A 15,648-nucleotide genomic window follows, 5' to 3' on the forward strand; every position below is an offset into this window, starting at 1 on the left:
TCGAAGATTCACAAACCAGGAAAGGAAATGCGAGAAATCATCTCGGCCAACGGATCCCCCACTCATAAACTGGCGAAATGGTTAGTCAAGGAATTCCAGAGTATGCCGAATCCATTCCCCACTAGGTCAGTTAAAAACACCCACGAGATGATGGTTTCTTTCGACGTAGCGGCTCTTTTCCCCAGCGTTCCAGTAAAGGATTCCCTAAATCTTCTCGAGGACTGGTTATTACCCCAAAGGACGGATGCAGCATAGAAAGCATAGGTCAGGACATACATTAGGTTGGCAAGATTGTGCATGGACGAAAACTACTTTCAATTTCGAGGTTATTTCTACAAACAGACGAAAGGAGCCCCCATGGGAAACCCTCTCTCCCCGTTTTTGTGTGAACTATTCATGGCGAATTTTGAGGAAAATTTAAAGAAACAAGGAGTATTACCGGATAAATGGTGGGGATATGTCGACGACATTTTCAGCGTTATCAAGCGGAACGATCTGGCTAAAATTTCGGATACAATCAACAGCGTACACAAGGATATCAAGTTCACCCACGAGGAGGAGAAGGATGGAAAACTACCATTTTTGGATCTACTTGTCACCAGGGAAGAATGTTCAACTTACAACTTCGAAATCTACAGGAAGCCTACAAACACCCAGCGAGTTATCCCTTACACATCGAATCATTCGTTCTAGCATAAGATGGTAGGCTCTACCCCTCAGCGAAGACGGAAAGACTAAGGAACTGGAATATATCTACGAGACGGCTTGGATCAACGGATACAAGGAAAGGACGATAAAAGCCATCATCGACAAAAAGAAAAGGCAGCAAATTCGGAATGCTTTGACGACACTAACCCCTATCACCGAACCCATGAAGAGAGTCTCCATCCCATACGACGTACACATCAGCAAACAGCTCCGCCCAAAGCTAAGGATTTTCGGAATCGATTTGGTATTTTCAAGCAGAGACAACCAACTTAGGACTTCGTTAGGCTCTACCAAGGATCCGGTAAACACACTAAACAAGGCTGGCTCCCACTGCAGCAAGGTCTACGTTGGTCAAACAAAGCGGTCTCTCGAGGTTAGATTCAAGGAACACTTAGCGGAAATAGGAAAAGCTCAGAAGGGGATGACATACGATTTCAAATCTAAGGTGGCAGAACATATCTTTTCAGAAGGACGTACAATTACGACGGCCGATTTTGAGAAATGTTTCTTCTCCTTGGAAACTGGATGTGTACCTACGACGCTACTCAATAGAGACAACGGCAACGGCAATACATGGCTATTTAACTTGGTACCTATCAATCGTTCCCGTGATGTACCTTTCAGCATTTAAAGTTTCAACAAAAGAGGGATGGAATGTACCTAAAATCTCATAAACTTTAAGTTAAAAAATGGGTTCTTCAAGTCGAGTCTAGTACACGACACTGAAGACGGCCTTACAGTTGAGGTCGAAATACGCGTATCTGTCTAAGGATACAAACTCTAGTGGAATTAAATGGTGTAGTACTAAATTCGTTTTTTCATCTACTTATTGGTATTCTACTAAACAGCTCGAAGAAATCAATACAAGCCTGTTAAAACTACGATTTTTTTTGAAAATCGTGAAATTTGCGACCGACATTACTTCTGTAAAGCAAGTAAGGCCTGTAGCTGTTGTTGATAAACTGGAATCCGAGTTGGATGAAATGAAACGCGAGGGTGTGATAGCAAAGTGCGACAACTCGAAATTGGGCACTCCGTTAATGCCTGATTTGAAGGGAGATGCCCGTCTAAATGGTGACTTTAAAACCACGGTTAATCGTCATTCCTTATCGACAGTGGACGAAATATTTAGCAAACTTATTGGTGGGAAAAAATCAGTGAGCTGGATCTTTCAAAGTGCTATAATTTATTCGAACTAGACGAGATATCCATTTCTACGTGTAAGGGTGTGTATAAGATGAATCGTCTTCCATTTGGAATCCGTCCGGCATCAGGGATTGTCCGATTGCACGTGAGCTCGAAAAGTTTGCTTTGTGGTATACCAGGTGCACAGAACATTTTTTAATGACGATGTCCTGGTAACGGGAAATTCTAATTAATAGCATTTGGAAAACCTGGCAAGAGTACTTGAGGTGTTGGTTAAAGCTGGACTCAAGCTGAATCGGGTAAAGTTTCAATTTTTCAAAGACAAAATAACTTACGTGGGGCATATCATCAGTGAAGAAGGCTTAAGAAAAACGAGTGGCACCATCAAAGTTATTCAACAAGCACCACATTCGAAGAACATTCAGCAGGTGCGAGTATTTGCGGATCTGGTAAATCATTACGCCAGATTCATCCGAAACATGGCTGACATCATGAGTCCTATATACAAGCTATTGAAAAAAGGAGTGAAGTGGTCAAAGGAGTGTCAGGCTGCATCCCATAAGGCAAAATCGGAGATGCCCAAAGGAAGGAAAATGGTCGTGAAAGACCTGTAGCTTTTGCTTCCAGAGTGTTGCATGTGACGGAGAAAAACTATAGTGAAGTTGATCGAGCAGGACTTGCAATTGTTTTCTAGCTCAACAAGTTCTTTCACTATTTAGTCGGCAACAAGTTTGTGATTCGTACTAACTTTAAGCCGTTGTTGGCTATTTTCAATCCCCATAAGGGCATACAAGTGATAGCAGCCAGTCACATGCAACGCAGGGCCATCTTTCTTGCGGGATACAGCTTTCAAATTGAACACGTCGGTTCCAAAGACAACGTTGCAGACTATCCATCTTAAGTGCCTTATGGGTCATGGAAGCTCTGGAAGAAGAATGATAGTTACGCCAATTTCCTCAACATGGATGATTCGGTCAAAATAGATTGTGGGGTAGGTAGTACGAAGAAGGACTGATAGCAATCCGGAGCGCGAACGGGATTGGCTGACAACGGGCATCAGAATGGATGGAGCTATGAGTGAAGCGTTCAGAAAAGTTTCAGTAGAATTATCAGTGGATGAGGGGACAACGAGTGGTTGTACCGATAAAGTGAAGGCAAGCCGTTTTGATTGAAGTGCATCGTTCGCACCTTCCTGTTACAAATGTTTGACAAGTCGTCCAGCGTCGGAGAGCTAAGCTGATTCTTCGGCAACCGCCTGAAAAAGTGTAGGAGAGAGTTCATTTGAATTTCGCTGGTCCAGTGAGTGGAATCAGTTGCCTGATTGTCAGTGCGCATCGTACCTTCATGCTGGGGATTTTTTTTATTACCGTACGGGTTTGGGCCGAAGGGTCTCAGATTTTCATGAAACTTTTTCCACAGGCAGGGCTCATGGATATATGAATAAAAAAAATTGAGAAAAATTCAGGGTCGCCTATTTTTCCGGAAAACTCAGGTGGAAATTTTTTGTTTTCCCTTGACACTACTTACTTTGAAAAATCATAACTCAAGAACGAAACATTGTAGAAACAAAGTTTTTATACGAAAATTTAAGCAAATTTTCTCAGAAATCCAAAAAAGAATATGAACTGGAAAAAGTTTTCCGCAAAATTTTCCACCGTTGGGAAAATTCATAAAGAAAAGCTGGAAAATTTATGCCCGAACTCGCGGAAATTTTTTAATAATATATTTTTAAGAAACAAACTTTATAAACTTCAATTCTGGTAACTTTTAGGATGTACTTTTCTTTAGTTCCTGATCTATGGTCAATTTTGTAAAAAATGCAAAGATTTGCCATACATGCCTTTTCGTTTAAAAATCATGACTTGTCGAACCGGATTCAAATTAACTCAAATATATGAAATTTTTGAAATGGAATCAGTTTCCCAGGAAATTTTTCACTGTTTATGAAAATAAATAATGAAAACCCGATTAGCTATTCCAGCTTTCAAACAAAGTATATTTGAAAAGAGCGATCAATAAGATCCAATCCTACAATATTTTTCAATACGCTCATTTTTCGTTCCTAAAACATGATCAAATATTGCTAGGATGAGCTGTTTGAACCATATATTTACAAATTTATAAGTTCATAAACAAAATTTCTTAAGAACGAAACTACATAGAAACAAAGTTTTCTTCAATCATAATGTAGGCAATTTTTTCCTGTTAGGTAACTACAAAATTGACAGTTAAATAAATGCGTAGACAATATGACAAATAGGTATTTACCAATTCAAGTTTAAAGCGTTGAAATGGATTGAGAATCATAAGTTTACCAAAAACTAACAAAGAGCAGTGAGAAAGTGCAAGTGTTGTCTATCAGCTGTATATTCCTCGTTATTATTTTTTTGTGAAGTGAAAAAAGTTTTCCCGAAGCTGTTGAAATGGACAAAGTTCAATATTACGAATACAATTCTTTATGTTGTAACCCCTTCGGACTGGACGGCCACAAATCAGTAAGGACAAATCTACAATCGATCAGCCAAGGCCTCATCAGTAAGCTTCATTCGAATGGAGTTCGGTGGATTACGGAAAAGATGAAAATTTGCGTGAAGTGCTCCATTACCGGTGACCAGAAGGCTCTCGTAAAGGATCTTCCAGAAGCAATGGCGTTTGAGGAACAAGTTTCACCACTATCTTCGTTGGCGTCGCCAAAGGAAACTCCTTCCTCGGGTGAGTCAGTTGGTTCTATAAATAATGTACAAAAAATACAAGAGCTTGCTAAATTCTTGGAAATTTCTTCATGCAAAATCTTCACGTTTGGATGCTTCTAGTAGTAACTATCGCAATGCTTCTATGGACGAAATGTTCAATCAAATTTTGAGTAAAATAAAGACTTGGTTTCCGCCTAATATTGCACAGCGTAACAAAAATGACACTTTCGCTTGTCTCAAGGATCAAATTATGTGTCTCTAGTAGATTTTGGGTCGCTGAATCTGATGCCGTTCTCAGAAATGTTCCAGCACGTCACAATTTTTGGCTACAGGTCGCCAAAGTTGTATAAAACACTGGTTTTATTGATGTTTACATGAAATTTAAAGTATGATTTATCAAACTTTTTTGTGATATAATCTACCAAACATGCTAAATAGGACTTGAACTTTCAATTTAGATACAATTCAGTTGAAATATTACGATAAAATTTAGGTTAAATCGATTTTTTTCAACATGTTTGCAGCCTTCATATAAAATTCTTCGTTTCTCTTATAGGGCATAATACAATACTTTTCTGAACCACCAAAAAACAACATTTTACCATCGAAAATATTATGAACTTCGTTAATAATTATTGTTCTATGCATAAAGTTTGAATTCTGTGGTAAATTGAGCAAACGAATTGCCGTACAAGTTGGAAAACTTGCATGCAAGTTGACTGAAACAGTCAAATTTAGCATTTTCAACCGTCAATAGCTCAAAAACTAGACGTGCTATGATATTTCTGAAAACGGCACTGGACTCAGCAACCCTTAATTTAGTAAATAGCGGTATTTTGGTTCTTGAGACAAAACCGTGTTCCGCAGTGTTGTCGATGTTACAGAGGATTATAATTCCGTTTAATTAAATTTGACCTCAGCTGTTACAAAAGGCGAACAAGCAAATTGAACTTTTAAAATTACTTCCTAGGAATTGGTCATATGCCAAAGTTAAAGCTCATTTTGACGTGTCTCAACACGTTATAACTGAATCAAAAAATACAATTTAGGGATTCAACCACTTTCAAAAGTAGGACGACCCTCGCATGGATCAGATGTCCAAGACATAGTTTCAAATTTTTACCTAAGGGATGATATCCTGGCTTGAAAGATACTGTTGCGTCCACCGCAATAGAATACGCGACAAAACCCCAACAGAATTTGTTAACAGTACACTTTGCACATCTAGACACTCCACACTACCACCCGTTTTCAATTTCACCAAAGAGTACCCTACATCATCCCGCCGATCGTTGAATCGCACACTCAATCAGTAGATCAGTTATTATCGCACTTTCTCCCCGTCCAGTCGAATACACCGTTGTAGTGAAGTGACGAAGTGAAGTCTAGTTTTCTCCCGACCGAAATCCCCACAGTGCAGTGATTCTCCCCCCGTGAACCAGTGACCTATCCCGGATTGTTCCGCTCCGCCGTTGTAGGCAAAGGACCTGTCGAAGAGGGTTCCCTTGCGTGGACATCTTTGTGGTCCTTCGAACCGGATAATCGTTCCGTTCGAAGTGGAATCAAGTGCGCCATCGTAGTGCAAATTAATTGCCGTCGCGTGTGTGACCCCACCATTGCTCTTGCTTTGGCGCGCATTCGTTGCCCTCTGTGGGTAATAAATCGATCACCGATAATTTGATCGGTGCTGTGTTTGATCTGCTGCTGTGGTTTGGTCGGACGAAAAGTTGGACTTCCCGTCGCTTGTCCGTGTGTGATTGGACATTGACGAAAAGATCGCCGCAAAAAGTCTGGCAAAAGTGAAAACGAACTTTGGACTGTGACTGTGAAACTGGACAATAGAACCAGAAAGAAAGCGCAGTGAATTGGCGCTTGTGCACAGTGGTTGAAAGTGCAGAATCAACGCTAGTGTTTGGAATCGTTTTACGGGTTTGTCGACAAAACCCGCACCCCTTTTCCTGCAGTTTTTTCGGGTTTGTCGTTAAAACCCGATCCAATCGTTTCCTGGTTTGGGCGTCAGAACCAGTGCCAGCTCGTTTCCAGGTTTGGGCGTCAGAACCTGTGCCATCGTGAGTAGGGCTTGCGAGCATTGGGTTGGCGTGGCTGCGGTGAGTACGCATTATTAGAGTAGGCAACTTTTTTGGATTTTTGGTGTGGTGGAGTGGATTGGCATCGCCTTTTTTTGGATTTTGCTTGATTTGTGGTGGTTTTGGTGGTCCTTGCTTGCTGCGTGGCGTTCTGAGGAAGCAAAATGGCGCTTCGCGAGCGCTCTAAATTGATGAGCGTGACGGTGGACGCGATAAGGACCATCGAAACATTTGTCGATGAGTACGATGCCGAGACAGATAGGAACAAAATTGAGTCAAGGTTGATGAGGTTGGATCAGCTGTTCGACCGATACGTAAATGTATCAATCGAAGTGGAAATGTTGATGGAAGAGAAAGCTGATCCCAAAGACACATTCGCTAAGAACCGCAGTGAGATGGAGGAGCTCTATTACAGACTGCGTGATTTTCTCACGTTGAATAAACCCAACATTTTGTCCACCGCTCACTCCCCCCACGTGTCCTCGTCCGTTGTCCGACTACCGAAGATCGACCTGCCCACTTTCGATGGTGAGATCGATAATTGGATTCCCTTTTACGACGCTTATCGCAGCTTGATCCACAATAATAAGGATTTAGCTGCTGTGGACAAGTTCCATTACTTGATGGCAGCTCTCAAGGATCCAGTCAAGCGACTACTGGATACCACGAGCATCACGGGAGCGAATTACAAAATTGCGTGGGATCTTTTGGTCAGTCGGTACGACAATGAGCGCCTCCTCATCAAAAACCACATTTCGTCTCTATTTACTGTTGAGCCGGTCAGGAAGGAGTCTTCTTCTGCTGTTTTGACACTTGTTGACCACTTTGAACGCCACGTGAAGATTTTAACGACGTTGGGGGAGCCAACCGCTGAATGGAGCTCTCTTTTGGTGCATATGGTGTGCAGTCGTTTGAATCAAAGTATGTTGCGAGAATGGGAGAGATCGACAAGTAACGACACGACGAAGATTCCTACCTACACTGAACTAATCACCTTTCTGAAGGATCAATCCCGGATCCTGCTTTCACTAAACAGTGGAAGCGTTTCAACTTCTTTTGTGCAAGAAAAACCTCACCTCTCTGTAGCTCACACCGCAGCCGTTTCGAAAACGTATTCACCTAAAGCCACCAGTTGCATCGTGTGCAACCAATCTCACCGCATCTACGACTGCGAAGTTTTCAAGCGGATGCAACTCGAACAGAAGCAAGACACCGTCCGAAAGAAGAAGTTGTGCTGGAATTGTCTGTCGCCGAGTCACCTTAGTCGTGAATGTTCCTCCAAGCCTTGTCGGAGATGCAATGAAAGGCATCATACATTGCTGCATCCGCCCTCCCCCAACGATCGTTCCACCCAATCCCAAGCAAATCCACCTATTCAGAGTCAGCAATCCACCTCAAGTATCGACGACGAGTCCGTAATCCCAGCATTACTCTCACTCCCCGCTCCACTTGCCTCAACCACCACCACGTCCGCCACCCAGCAGCCCCACACTTCCAATGCGTTGGCTGCAGCCAACTCGTCCAAGACTAGCTACTCAACTGTCTTGTTGTCCACCGCCGTGGTTAAAGTCCATGGCCCTTCCGGAAGATCCACATTTGTTCGAACCCTGTTGGACTCCTGCTCGGAGTCGAATTTCATCACCGAGAGAATCGTTCAGTTGTTGGGACTGAACCGACAAAAGCAAGCTGCAGTCATCGCTGGAATGGGTGGATCCACAGTCAACAGCCATCAGTGTACCGCGGCCACTCTCAGTTCCGTTGACTCCACCTATAGGAACACACTTACGTTCAACATTCTCACCAAAATCACCAATGATTTGCCGGAAAGGAAGATTGATGTTTCCAATTGGCATATCCCTTCTACTGTGGTCTTAGCCGATCCAGATTTTGCCAAGCCGCAAAGGATCGATATGGTTATCGGAGCTCAGCTTTTCTTCAGTCTTCTGCGTGAAGGTCAGCTACCAGTCGTGGCCGATTCTCCAACGAGTCTGCCAATTCTCCAGCGTACCGTCTTCGGCTGGGTAGTTAGCGGTCCTGTAACTACCCATGATCAATTCCGAGGCTCTGAAAGAGTCGCTCTGCTGTGCACCACGGAGGATCTCGACAAGCAGTTACCTCGGTTCTGGGAAGTCGAGAGTAGTCCCAACAGTCGTTACCATTCCAAGGAAGAAATAACCTGCGGTAGGTTCTTCTCAGCATCCACCACCCGTGACGAATCAAGCCAGTTCGTTGTGCGCTCATCAAAGAAGGAAGAAGGAATTTGGAACCACGTCACCGGTTTGGAGAACCCGGCGAATCTTATCTCGCGAGGCACTAATGCTTGCGAGCTCACCAACGCTGCCCTGTGGTGGAAGGACCCACCTTGGTTGGCATCCGACGCGTCGGAATGGCCGAGCATGTTCCCAGTCCCAAGTCCCAAAGAATTTCATCCTGAGGTTCTCGAAATGCGACCTACTACACTGGCAGCAGTCACACGTTCAGTTGAGAACCCCGATCACGCTCTGTTCAACCGCTTCTCATCGCTGACGAGACTCAGTCGTATCGCATCGGTACACCCTGGATCGTAGTGAAGGTCAGACTTGCATCTGGCGCAGTCTTCGACCGGCCTATAGTGAAGGTCTGTCTGCTTCCCATCAACAATGACGCTCATTCAGCTTACACTTCTGATGAGGTGCCTAGCATCCAGAGCAACAGCGCAGCATCCGCTGCCAGCCTTAGGTCTTAAGAATTGACTTTGTTAGGCTTAAGTACACAAAGAACTCTGAATTTTAATGAAATACTTCATGGTGGCCGGTATGTTGCGTCCACCGCAATAGAATACGCGACAAAACCCCAACAGAATTTGTTAACAGTACACTTTGCACATCTAGACACTCCACACTACCACCCGTTTTCAATTTCACCAAAGAGTACCCTACATCATCCCGCCGATCGTTATATCGCACACTCAATCAGTAGATCAGTTATTATCGCACTTTCTCCCCGTCCAGTCGAATACACCGTTGTAGTGAAGTGACGAAGTGAAGTCTAGTTTTCTCCCGACCGAAGTCCCCACAGTGCAGTGATTCTCCCCCCGTGAACCAGTGACCTATCCCGGATTGTTCCGCTCCGCCGTTGTAGGCAAAGGACCTGTCGAAGAGGGTTCCCTTGCGTGGACAGATACCATATCTATTAAGTTACCCAATGGAGTGCGCCAAATTGTTCAAAAACGCCTTTTGCTTGACCCTTTGGATACTTTATATAAACAATATTTGGAAACCTGTAAGAGTGAACAAGAATCTGTCTCATTCACATCGTTCTGGAAACTTAAACCAAAACAATGTGTTTATACAAAGGATTCATCGGCCATGAATGTTTGTGTTTGCATGATACATGAGAATATGAAATTCATGGTTGATGCATTGAAAAAAACTAATTGCTTTGAAGTTCATGATACAGAAAAAAAAACTAAACACCTTTTTGACTAGTCAAATGATATGTCCAGATAGTACAGATGATTGTTACTTAAGGTCCTGTGAGGATTGTAAATTAAAGAAATTAGATTTTGTTGCTAATCGCTTAGATGAAAACAACGTTGAAGAAGTTAAGTATTGTTTTTGGATTATTTCTCCTCGTTGTGAAATTATCAACAAAGAGGAAAATGTAAATGATTTTATAAAAACTTGAAAAATCTCACAGAGAAGTTTCTAGTGCATCAATTCAAAGTAGATAAACAAAATAAATTTATAAGAGCTAAAAAGGAATCACTAGTTGAAAACAAAGAAATAATGTGCCAGATGGATTTTGCGGAAAATTATTCGTGCTTGATACAAGATTCCATTCAAAGCCATTACTTTGTACAACCTCAAGTAACAATACATCCATTTGTAATGTATTACAAAGACAAATCTTCGATCAAAGTCTTAAATTTTGTTGTTATTGCTGACATAAAAAAGCATAACACGACATCAGTTTATGCTTTTCAAACAAAACTAATTTCAAGATTGAAAAATAAATTTCCTGAGCTTGAAAAAATCATTTATTTTTCTGATGGTTGCGGAGAGCAGTACAAAAATAAATCAAATTTCAAAAATGTATGCAACCATGAAAATGATTTTAAAATAAGAGCAGAATGGCACTTTTTCCCAACCTCACATGGAAAAGGTCCATGTGATGGTATCGGTGGCAACATTAAGCGAATGGCTAGAGATGCTAGTATTAGAAAGTCAGCAGAAATTAATAACGCCAAACAATTTTTCGACTGGGCTGTGTCGCAAAAAGTGAAAGACCAATTTAAAAAAGATTGGGAATTCATCTATGCAACTGAAAATGACTATTCAGAGGCTGAAAAATTACTTCAGGGGAGATTTTCTAACCTTGTTACAATTCCTGGAACAAAAAAATATCATTCATTTATTCCAAAAGACGAACGAAGTATTTTTGCGAGTGAATTCTCAGATGCACATGAAAACCAAGAAAATACAGCATGCTTTGTTCTTAATACTACAAAGAAACGAAAATCTTCTGGTGGTAGCAACCAAAGGCAGTCTTCCCGGTTGAAAAAATAAATAGTTTTAAGATAAAATGTAAGTTAATTGAATAAATAAAATTAAAGAAAAATATAAAAGAATCTTATTTGTTTCATAGAAAAGAAAGAATCCCTTGGAATGGAAAAGAAACAGTTTTTTCAGCTTTGCTTAACGGTGTAATGTTTCATGAAAAAAAATAATCCAATCCGACTGATACTTCATTAAAACCAATCCCATATCGTTTCTTTCAGATCTTTTAGAAAATTTGCAATTGCTTTGATAAAAAAAACTTGTTTTTCTGATGCTTCGATTGAAATATGGGGTTTCAAAGAAAAGGCTTATATGGTCATTTTTCACAAAATTGACCATAACTCAGGAACAACAATAAAGTACATCCTAAAAGTTACTAGAATTGAAGTTTATAAAGTTTCCTGCTCAAAAATATTTTAATAAAAACTTTCCGCGAGTTCGCGCATAGATTTTCCAGCTTTTCTTTATGAATTTCCCTAACGGTGGAAAATTTTGTGGAAAACTTATTCAAGTTCATATCTTTTTTTTTTTTTTTTGCTTAAATTTTCATATAAAAACTTTGTTTCTACAATGTTTCGTTCTTGAGTTATGATTTTTCAAAGAAAAGTCTTATATGACACATCTGGACATTTTTCACAAAATTGGCCATAATTCAAAAACGAAAAAAAAATGCATTCCAAAAATTTCAGTGATTAAAATTATAATATTACCTTCTCGAAAATATTTTTTTAAAAATTTTCCACGAGTTCTGGCATAGTTTTTCCGGCTTTTCTTTACGAATTTTCCCAACGGTGGAAAATTTTGTGGAAAACTTTTTCCAGTTCATATTTTTTTTTGGATTTCTGAGAAAATTTGCTTAAATTTGCATATAAAAACTTTGTTTCTACGATGCTTCGTTCTTGAGTTATGATTTTTCAAAGTAAGTAGTGTTTTCCGGAAAAATAGGCGACCCTGAATTTTTCTCAATTTTTTTTTATTCATATATCCATGAGCCCTGCCTGTGGAAAAAGTTTCATGAAAATCTGAGACCCTTCGGCCCAATTTGTACGATAATAAAAAAAATCCCCTGCTGTGCGTACACGAATTCTCTCTGCTCTTGGAAGTTTTTCTTTAAAAACTACCTAAAGCAAGAAAACAGTACTTTTCAGTGCTACAAAAACAATACTTTATCCCTTTACGATCCTTGTTTGGACCCGTGCCTACGATTTTTCGTTGGATCCGTTGGCGAAAGCTAGCGGTGGTAATCCTTCTTGGACACCGTGTTGGAAGGTCACGTCTTCTTTCGTTTATTCACTAAACATGGTTGCAACAACTAACACAAGGAAGGGAGAATCTCTGAATTCACAACTCCCTTCGAAGAAAGTGAGATTTAAAACTGTCATTAAACGTGGAAGAATGGAAGAAAGGATGTTTCTTCGGAATGCGAACTTTCTACCAAGGGTGAAATGTATAATGTTGATAATTGTACACGGATTCCGGAATAACCACGGTTTTTTTTGCGCGGATTTTTTGCACGGCAAGGGGAACCGTGAAAAAAAAAACCATAGTGTAACGAAATGAGCAATCAGTTCGATGCTCTAGACAAATTTTCCGAACGCCAAATCGAAGTAGCCTCTAGCCCAGGCTCTTTGATTCAAGTGAGGAAGCAAAGAGTGCCGCCTATCGTGATCAGTTGTTTGGGGGTAGGAGATCTTGAACTCCATTAGGGGAATCAAGGTTTTCTTCCAAATCGCAAAGAAAGGAGACTGTCGCGTTTTGCCGGAAACTCTTAAAGATCGCGATCTTCTTCTCAAACATCTTGAAGAGAAGAAGCATATTTTTTTTATTTATTTTTTTTATTTATTTATTCACCGTCTTCGGCCTTAGCCGTACAGACTGTATGCTATTCTAGATTTTATTCTTAATTCTACTAACAAATACATTTTTGCCTACATCAAAGTCGAACAGATAAAATACAGTGTTGAAAGCACGAATACAAACATAAAATGGATTATTAAATCCGTACGTCGTCCTACTAACTGGGAGAACCAATGCATTATGGCTTCGGAGGGTGCGAGAAGGGACATTTATATTGATACTGTTAAGCAGAGCTGAACAGTCAATGCGATTTGAAAGCAAATCAAAAATGAAAACGCGTTGCAGCTTTATGCGCCTGGCGGAAAGCGTCTCCAGGTCGATTAACAGGCAGCGCGAGTTGTATGGGGGCAGCTCTGAAGGGTTTTCCCAGGGGAGTTGACGGAGAGCAAACCCAATAAAATACTTTTGAACACGCTCGATTTTCAAAATCTGTGTTACTTGGTACGGGGCCCACACTGGAGCGGCATATTCCAGTATACTTCTAACAAGAGAACAGTACAGGGCTTTTAGAGCGTAGATATCGGTGATGAACGTTGAATGACGGCGAACGAGACCAAGCACAGAAAACGCCTTGGATACCGCCAATGAGACTTGTTCGTTGAAATTCAATCTGCTATCCATTATCACACCCAGGTCTCGAATGGACTCAACCCGTTCAAGTGAGGCTGAACCGATTTTATATGAAAAACAAATCGGAGTATGACATCGAGTGAAAGTGATTACTTTGCATTTTTTTTATGTTAACGAACATCCCGTTTTTTTGGCACCAGTCAGTGAGTTGATCGATATCATTTTGCAAGGCTGTACAGTCTAAGGCGGAAGCGATAATCCGGAATATTTTGAGGTCATCGGCAAAGAATAATTTACATGAAGACACTCGGTCCGCTAGATCGTTGATAAACAGAACGAATATTAGAGGACCAAGCACACTCCCCTGCGGAACTCCGGAAGGGATGTGGAAATGAGTTGAAACTTGTTGGTTAACTTGGACAAACGCTTTGCGGTCTGTGAGATAAGAATAAAGCCAATTAGTGATCCAATTCGGGAAGCCCAAATGACGCAGTTTTTCAATAAGAAGGTTATGCGGAACCAAGTCAAAGGCCTTAGAAAAATCCACGTACACCGAGTCAACTTGGCATCGTGATTCCACTGCAGGAAACAAAGTGTTGACATATTCCATCAAATTTGTCGTTGTTGACCGGTTTTCGACGAAGCCATGCTGGAATTCGCTGATGAAGGGTTTTGCGGCATTGTATAAATATCTACGAACACCGGTTTCGAACACTTTACCAAGGCAGCAAAGTATCGAAATGCCTCTGTAGTTCTCGACGTGATTGATGGATCCTCCTTTGTGGATTGCTTTCATTCTTGCAGTTTTCCACATAGCCGGGAATGTACCCTCTGTTAGACAGCGATTGAAGATCAGTGCTATTGGAGTAACCAGCTCGTGTGCACAACTCTTTATAAACGATGGTGGTAGTCCGTCTACCCCTGGTCCCTTAGATGCATCCAGACAGTGCAGCAGTTCTAAAACTTCCCTGGTGGAGAACCGGAAATCCGGCAAGTTGACGTCATACGATGGAAGATGGTGGAATCTGGCTGCTGAAGAAGAATCTCGAAACACGCTTTGGAAAAAGTTGGCAAATAGGTTTGCCGCCTCTTTGGCTGAGCTTGCTGTTTGTCCGTTGTATTCGACGTTGCATGAGGTGCGTTTTGATGACTTCTGTGCTCGGACGAATGACCAAAACGAGGATGGATTCTGTTTCAAGTTGGATTGGATGTTGTTTACATATACTGTATAGGTCGATGAAAGCAAGTTGTTGTAGTCAGTTTCCAGCTGGTGAAGTGCAATTCGATTTGCATCAGTTCGATCGCCGAAGTATTGATTCCGAGTTTTTCGTAACCTGTTACGCATTTGACGGAGTTCAGCTGTCCACCAAGGTTTGCAATTGACGATTGCTGGAGCAAGCCGACGATGAGGCACGCATTGATCGAATATGCCATGCAAAATATTATAGAAAGCACACACCGTTTCGTCCACAGAAGAACAGCTGAGTTGATGAATCCAATCGATTGAAGAGAGTTTATAGCGAAGCGCATCAGTATCACATCGCTTGAAGTGTACCGTGTGTCAAGTCTTAAAATAAACGGTTTGTGATGCTCGTCCATTTTAATCAGGGGCAAAGGTGGGTCGATGAGTTCGATGTAGTCAGGAGTGTTTGCGTATGCTAAGTCTAGAATTCTACCATTAGAGTTGCTTATAGAGTTCAACTGAATGAGGCCACTAGTGGAAAAAGATTCGGTCAAAATAACGTCTTGTTCGGTAAAAGCATTCGTCGGTAAATAGCCATTGATGTCTTCGCCAAACTGCCACTGCAGGTTAGGAAGATTGTAATCGCCTAGAGCTAGTATGATGTCGGTATCTGAAACCATATCGCAAAGAGCTTGGATGGCATTGGTGTGAGCGGTGTAACTAGCTGGAATGGAGTTTGGTCGAAGGTATATAGTGACGATGATGAGTGATCGGTTGGCAAGTTTGATGCGAACTACCATCTGTTCGAGTTGACCGCAATCACCTAGTTCAAGTGCACTACATTGAAGAGCAGTCTTGACAGCGAT

This window comes from Aedes aegypti, chromosome 1 (genome assembly GCF_002204515.2).
Source record: "Aedes aegypti strain LVP_AGWG chromosome 1, AaegL5.0 Primary Assembly, whole genome shotgun sequence".
Taxonomy (NCBI): Eukaryota; Metazoa; Arthropoda; class Insecta; order Diptera; family Culicidae; genus Aedes; species Aedes aegypti.